Raw genomic sequence first — 7,743 nt, 5'->3', positions numbered from 1 at the left:
GAAGGTGCTTACCATTCAACGCACCGGTTATTGCTCGCTTGGAGTAATCTGGACTGTTTTATACTAAATGAATTTAAGAAATTTAAACATCATGTAAATACCAGTGGCTTTGGAAACCCTTTTTTGTTTACCCACCCTTTACAACTCAGTAGTCAATACATCGGTACCGACATGAATAGTACCATTTGTTTGCACTTTTATTTGTTTCATTTCTAGATTTCAGCAAAAAAAATGCTATTGCCATAGATGCGCACCGTACATAAAATAAAATAGAAATTGGTATCCTTATTTATTGACGATAAATCAAGGTTAAAATTAACATGACAGTCAAGAAATAATATACAATTCCACAATATAGATTTTTTTTAAACAATTGTACTTAACAATATTGATACATGAAACATAAGAGATAGTTTTTAAAAGTTGATGATACATAAACAAAAATATAAAATCCCTCTTAATATATATGAGTAACTAAAGTTAGAAAAACTATGTCCTTGCTTTTGCCCACAGTTGCATGAGAACAAATCCACGTTAGTTGTTGTATTTCAGCTGTCTACGTTGGTATCTACTCCTTTTTCTTCCTTTTGCTTTCTTCCTTCCTATACGTTAAAAAAGATGAAAAAGGTAAATAATATAATTTACAATCATTTTACGTTATTTTCATTTTTCATTTCATTTTTGTTTTACTTTGATACATTTGTAAAGTAGTGATTTAGTTCTACAGTATGATGTCGTAATAGATTATAATCTTCATTTGTTCTCGTCCTAAACATGCCTGAAATATTTGTCACTGCACGTTAAGCCAACAACAGTCATGTTCATGTTTCATATCGATTTTTTTTTACGAAATGTATTATAGTAGGAAAAAATTATAGTTATTTAAATATAACAAGAATTATGTAAAATAAAACAAATTTATAATATTACTCAGTCATTCGTGGTTTTGTGTAAAAGGATTACGTAACTATAAAACAAGGTTTAATACATCATTTTCTACATGTGGAAATGTCTGTTCCAACCAGGAATATGACAGTTTTTTCCATTCGTTTGATGTGATCGAGCTTTTTATTTTGACATTTCATGAAAGAAATGAGTTTGGTATTTTATTCTATTTTACTTTTTCTCTTATATTCATATAGGTTCGTTTTCAAGGTAATACTAACAATGATTGCAATATGCTTACCTGATTTGTTATCCGATTCTTTGCATTGTTCTGTAAATATAATAGGCATTGAATTAAGTAATAAACTAAACAATTATTCATTTGATAGTTAAAAAAAACTTTTACGTTTTTATTACTCTAGTGATCAGAATATAATATTCATATCCTTCAAAAATAACTAGTTTCTCTTTTGTTTTCTTTGTCAAAATAATTATTTTAAGGGTAAGTTGTTTCGGTTAGGTTTTTTGTCGTACATTTGCTATAGATGTAACATGTCTATGACAGATTAAAAATTAAGGATGTTCGCTCCTCTTTTGTTTTTGAATTTTTTCCAGATATTCGGAATCCTCTGGTTTTATCCATGTTGTGCCATTAGAAATTTTTGCCCACTAACCCCTACTTTTCATTTTATAATTTGATAACATATAGTTTGAACATCTTATAAAACCCTTGTTATTTTTTCATCGATTTTGAAAGAAAAAAAGTGACAATGTTAAATCTATGAAAAGTCTAGACAAATTATTTTCACGCCAAATTTTCAATGGCTTATATCTCGGAAACAAGCACAAGGACCCTTCATTTTTTCTGCTTTTTTAGTGTTTTTTTTATATGCTATCAATTTATAAGTGTTTTAAAAATCTTGTTATTTTGAAACAGGGTAGCAAACAAGTTGTTGTGTATGTATTCCTTTTTGATTTTAAATTTTAGTTTATTAAAAGTTAAGATAAGTATAAACCATATAATATGAACTCTTATTAACCCAATAAAATACAGTAAATGCAGTAAAATACTTTTTGGATATATATAATTCGATATAAAAACAACTAAATGTCCAAATAATAAAGTGACCAACATTTTAGGATTAACATATACTAGTAACAATACTAACCTATTTCACACGTATCTCCCGTATAACCATCATGACATGAACAGGTAAACCCATTAACCATGTCTGTGCAAGTTCCTCCGTTCTTGCAAGGTGAATTCGCACATTCATTAATGTCTGAAATTGTTTTGAGAAACTGATTAATATCCTGGAATTTTTATGGCAATGTTTTTGAAGACATCGTGTAACCTGTTTCAATACTTTGTGTCACGTTTACTTATACTTCACACAAAACATTACTAACCATTTTCATATACATTTTGTCACCTGTGGAACATTTAACATAAGCCTAAAGGTAACACATTTAGAACAAAAATAGAATATGCTGAAATATAAATATATTGTTATATGTTTTTTATCACTTAGTCTTAGTGTCTGATTTTGAAAGTTGCATGTTCCTCCGTTCTTGCAAGGAGAATTCTCACATTCACCAATGTCTGAAATTTATTTGAGAACCTGATTATTATTATTGAATTGTTTGGGATTATTTGTTCTTAAGTTTATTAAAAGCATTGTTTTACCTGTTTCAGTACTTTGTGTCACGTTTACTTAACCTTTACCCAAAACTGTATTTACCGGATTCATAGTCATTGTGTCACCCGTGGAACACTTAACATAAACTAACACATAATACATTTATAAGACATTGCAATATATTCTAAAATATAAATATATTGTTTCAGTTTAAAAGATTTTTAATATTTAACTTTATCACTTAGTCTTAGTGTTGAATTTTATTTGTAAATAAGTAATTTTGCCATACACCTATGTTTAATATATTACAGGACTTTTTGTTTGATTTTAAAAACTACCCTTGTTAAAATATTTGAACTAGCTCTTGCTGTGATATAGCCTTTTTGTTCTGAGGTGGCGTAAAACAAGCATCTATCATTCCATATTTGCAATATATTCTAAAATATAAATATATTGTTTCAGTTTAAAAGATTTTTAATATTTAACTTTATCACTTAGTCTTAGTGTTGAATTTTATTTGTAAATAAGTAATTTTGCAATACACCTATGTTTAATATATTACAGGACTTTTTGTTTGATTTTAAAAACTACCCTTGTTAAAATATTTGAACTAGCTCTTGCTGTGATATAGCCTTTTTGTTCTGAGGTGGCGTAAAACAAGCATCTATCATTCCATATTTCGTATGCATTGTATCATCCATTTAACACAACACTGATTGACACCTAATCAAATTACTGTACTAACCTGTTCCACACAGATTTCCTGTATATCCAACCTGACAAGAACATTGGAACCCACCAAATGTGTTTGAACATATTCCTTCGTTCATGCAAGGCATATTTGTTGTACATTCATCTATATCTGAAATTGGCATTTATAACGGTAACAGATTAATATTTTTTTTTCAATCAAGATTGCATGTTCCGAAAAGAATAATTCTTGAAATGATGTTTTATTCTCATCTAGTTATTTGTTTGTTTTAACTGCATTGTACTTTGATATTCTTCTCTGTTCGTAGGATACCAATCCAACCTTCGTGGATCTTGTTAGTGAAAGTTAACCACGAATTCAAAAGTTCGACAAAGTATAAATTTTCTATGAAATTGCAAAATATCTCCAACCCACGAAAATAAACGAATTTCACAATAAACTAAAAGTGAATCAGAAGAAATATAACCATATTCTGACTGTCATCGACATAACATAAATATAAACCACCCTTATCCATCTCACGTTCGGTTGCACGATGGCTGTTTTTAACTTAGAGGCAACTTTTACAACTATTGGTCGATGTTTAATGTAGTCCCTTTTGTATTGTTATGCTCTCAAACTGTTGATATAATTTGACTATGAACGCATTTGGCCTCTCGCCGCGATATAGCCTGTGTGTTCTGAGGCGGCGTAAAACAAGCATCAATCAATCCATATTTCGAATGCATTGTATCATCTATTGAACACAACACTGATTGACACCTAATCAAATTACTGTACTAACCTGTTCCACACAGATTTACTGTATATCCATCCTGACAAGAACATTGGAACCCACCAAATGTGTTTGAGCATATTCCTTCGTTCATGCAAGGCATATTTGTTGTACATTCATCTATATCTGAAATTGTCATTTATAACGGTAAGATTTATATAGAAATTTATTGGGACCGATATTTTTTTTCAATCAAGATTGCATATTCAGAAAAGAATAATTCTTGAAATGATGTTTTTTTTCTCATTTAGTTATTTGTTTGTTTTAACTGCCTTGTACTTCGGTATACTTCTTTATTCGAAGAATATCAATCCAATCTTCGTGGATCTTGTTAATAAAAGTTAACCACGAATTCAAAAGTTTGACAGAGTACAAATTTTCTACGAAATTGCAGATTATCATCAACCCACGAAATTTCACAATAAACTAAAAGTCAGAAAAAAGTATTACCATATTCTGACTAAATATAAACCACCCTTAACCATCTCGCGTTCGGTTGCACGATGGCTGTTTTTAACTTTAAGAGTAAACTTTTACAACTATTGGTCGATGTTTAATGGAGTCCCTTTTGCATTGTTATGCTTTCAAACTTATGTTATAATTCGACTATGAAAGTATAGACCATTTTCATAATACCGACTTTTGACTCCGGAAGTTATATTTGTCGACGGGTAACCTATTCTGTGTTAAGACATCCTGGTACTCGGTCAAGTACGAGCAACGTAAAGAAGTAAAATCAAACTTTCAATCGTAACAATTTTGGAGGGAAATTAACTGATTTATGTTTTCTATACACGACAAAATCATCCGAAAACAGTAAATAGTAAACTTTCCCCCCAAATTTTACCGATTATATATTTAATTTTACTTCTTTTGGTCGCTCTTACTTGACTAAGTACTAGTATGTCCAACCGCAGAGTAGGTAACCTGTCGAAAAATTATATAATCCGGAGTCGGTAATATGAAAAAATTCTATACGTACCGGTTTTATATACATAACTTGCTGGACGTTCAACATAAACTAGCATACGATACATTTCTGAACTTACCTATGTCACACAACTTTCCCGTATAACCATCATAACATGCACAAGTAAACCCATTAACCATGTCTGTGCATGTTCCTCCGTTCTGGCAAGGGGAATTCATACATTCACTAATTTCTGAAGTTGCTTGAGCTTGAAAGAGGCTTACGAATAAAATTACTATTAATATATATAACATGATTTCAGGCGTCTTTTGTTCTTCCCGTGCTGTAGAAATATATAATAAAACTGTATTATATGAAATGTTCGAACTATAAGAATTTGTATGAGATATAGAAGCAGATATTATGTGTCATTTTCAATTAATATCAACCCTATAACCATTCAATGTTAATTATAAGTCATAACATGAACGAGATATCAGAAATTTAACATTTAATTCAAACCAATATTACACACACTCACATATATATAGTATTTGCATATGGTAGTTGCGTTGAAAAAAATAACAATACATAGGAAAGTCCTGTAATAGGGGCCGATTATGAACGTTTGCAATTGATTAACTGATTCGATTGCCTCAACAACCCGATTTGCGGTAATAATGAATTTTCGGAACATCCGTTAAAATTGATTGTAAGTTAACAATATAATGATCTTGTAAATTATAAAACAATCAAATAAGAATATGACAACACTATTTGATTGACTGTGTAATTCTAAAAAAAACACATTACAACTGGATTCCATGCATAGCTTGGTAAATACTATTGATTGATTGATTATTGTTTGTCTTTCGTCCAGTGGAAAAAATTACACTTCCCCTCGAAAATTAGGATATATTAAACAGGTACAGACATTTTGTCTTGTAACTGACCACTTGCGAACCCCTCAAAGAGTTGTTGCAATGATTCTTATATCCAAAGAGCTTTACACGAGGCATCGGATAAAACGCCATGATTCTGACCGGACGCCCAAATTTGGCAGTTGTTTTACTGCGGTCGATAGAAGACTAAGATTGTATATGATTACCTTGCAGACTTGATACACAATTGACTCATAATCAAACTTAAATTTTATAACAAATCGGTCTAAATTCAATATAAAAATATCACGGTCAGCACCCAAATCCTACTTTTCAGATTTCTAACACCCAAATCCCACTTTTAATATGTCTAGTGCTTTACGACATATAGTCTTCAGATTTTTAATATAATATTAAATTGCTTTATTTTTCAGTATTATGAATAAATCTTCTTATTAGTGGAGTGACAAATCGGGAAAAGTCGCTTATTTAAAGAGTTTAATGGACCGGAATACCTCACGGCTGAAAATTCACATGAAGATAGATTAAACTTCATACTTTCATTTTAGCCCTGTCGTAGAGTTTTCCCACGGTGCAGTTGTTTGTGAAATCACGTTAAAGTGTGATTTTCGGATTTTTTTCTTTTTCATTTTCAAATACGGGAACGCTTATAATAAATTCACGAATGAAGATATCATCCAAAAATTAGCATCAGATGAAATAGTCATGTATCAGCTTTTATTTGACATCAAACTTTAATATCATATGAACATATAAATTGAGTAAATTGGACGATTTCCAAATGTATGTAAAAAAAAATTCAATCTTACCGTCTGTCAAAGTATATCACATTTCTTATATATATCACCAATAGTAAATGCTCAGAAACAATAAGTGGAACAACCAATTCTTAAGGAGTTTTGATTGATAAAATTTTCATAGAACATACAAATCAACTTTTATGAGTATTTTCACAAAACTCATCACATAGCAGTATTACTACTCAATTTTCACCTCAATAAGTCATGTAACGTTCCCTTTCTTATTTTCCCCTGTCAAATGAAATGCAATGAATTTAATATGCATTTTCTTAAATTTTATAAAAAAAAGAATATATATTTGTATTAATAGTTGTGTCTGTGTGGTTGAATAAGTAAAGATGCTAAGGTTTAATAATTTTTGAGGTGCTTTTATTCTTGTTTTTCGAAAATACTAATTTTAACCCACATTGAAACACATCCGAAAAATTACGGAAAATTATTGTCAGTGCTAATTCCATTAAATAGGAAAGTAGCTTAGATCGTGTTATTATTAAGCCTTCACATGCCCAGAAGAAAACATTTTCAAGCATTTGAATTAGTGAAAAAAACATGCGTTTAACGATGAACCAACTTTCTTTAAAACAAGCTTCATAACATTAACATGACTGGTAAAAATGTCTATTCTGAAGACAAAAGTCATACAACAAGCTAAGCAATTAAGACATGTCGAGTCATTTGAGCGTGCCGATATTGTTTTAAATGACGCAAATTATCAGGCAGGCCATCCTGCGGTGGTTTTCTTTCCATAAATAACTTCGTTGTCGTATAGTTAGCCAGTTACATTTGTTAACAGATATTGCAATTTGCGAGAAAAAAAATGTGAAAAGCTCTTTACGATCGTTCGAAATTTCAAATTATTTTTATCTTTACAATGTATTCCAATCTCTCTGATAAAAGAGGGACGAAAGATACCAAAGGGACAGTCAAACTCATAAATCTAAAACAAACTGACAACGCCATGGCTAAAAATGAAAAAGACAAACAGAAAAACAATAGTACACATGACACAACATAGAAAACTAAAGAATAAACAACACGAACCCCACCAAAAACTAGGGGTGATCTCAGGTGCTCCGGAAGGGTAAGCAGATCCTGCTCCACATGCGGCACCCGTCGTGT

At 30.6% G+C, this 7,743-nt stretch overlaps 1 long non-coding RNA gene across 1 annotated transcript; it reads right to left on the bottom strand.

The window, feature by feature from the left end:
- Positions 1-364: 364 nt before the first annotated feature.
- LOC139494789 (uncharacterized) lies at positions 365-2,165 on the bottom strand. The gene is made up of 3 exons (XR_011657150.1): positions 2,055-2,165; positions 1,187-1,216; positions 365-602 (listed from the first exon to the last, which is right to left on the bottom strand). It is a non-coding gene; the product is annotated as an uncharacterized lncRNA (long non-coding RNA).
- Positions 2,166-7,743: the final 5,578 nt, after the last annotated feature.

The sequence above is a fragment of the Mytilus edulis genome, chromosome 11 (genome assembly GCF_963676685.1).
Source record: "Mytilus edulis chromosome 11, xbMytEdul2.2, whole genome shotgun sequence".
Taxonomy (NCBI): Eukaryota; Metazoa; Mollusca; class Bivalvia; order Mytilida; family Mytilidae; genus Mytilus; species Mytilus edulis.
This window is presented reverse-complemented; position numbering and strand designations above follow the sequence as displayed.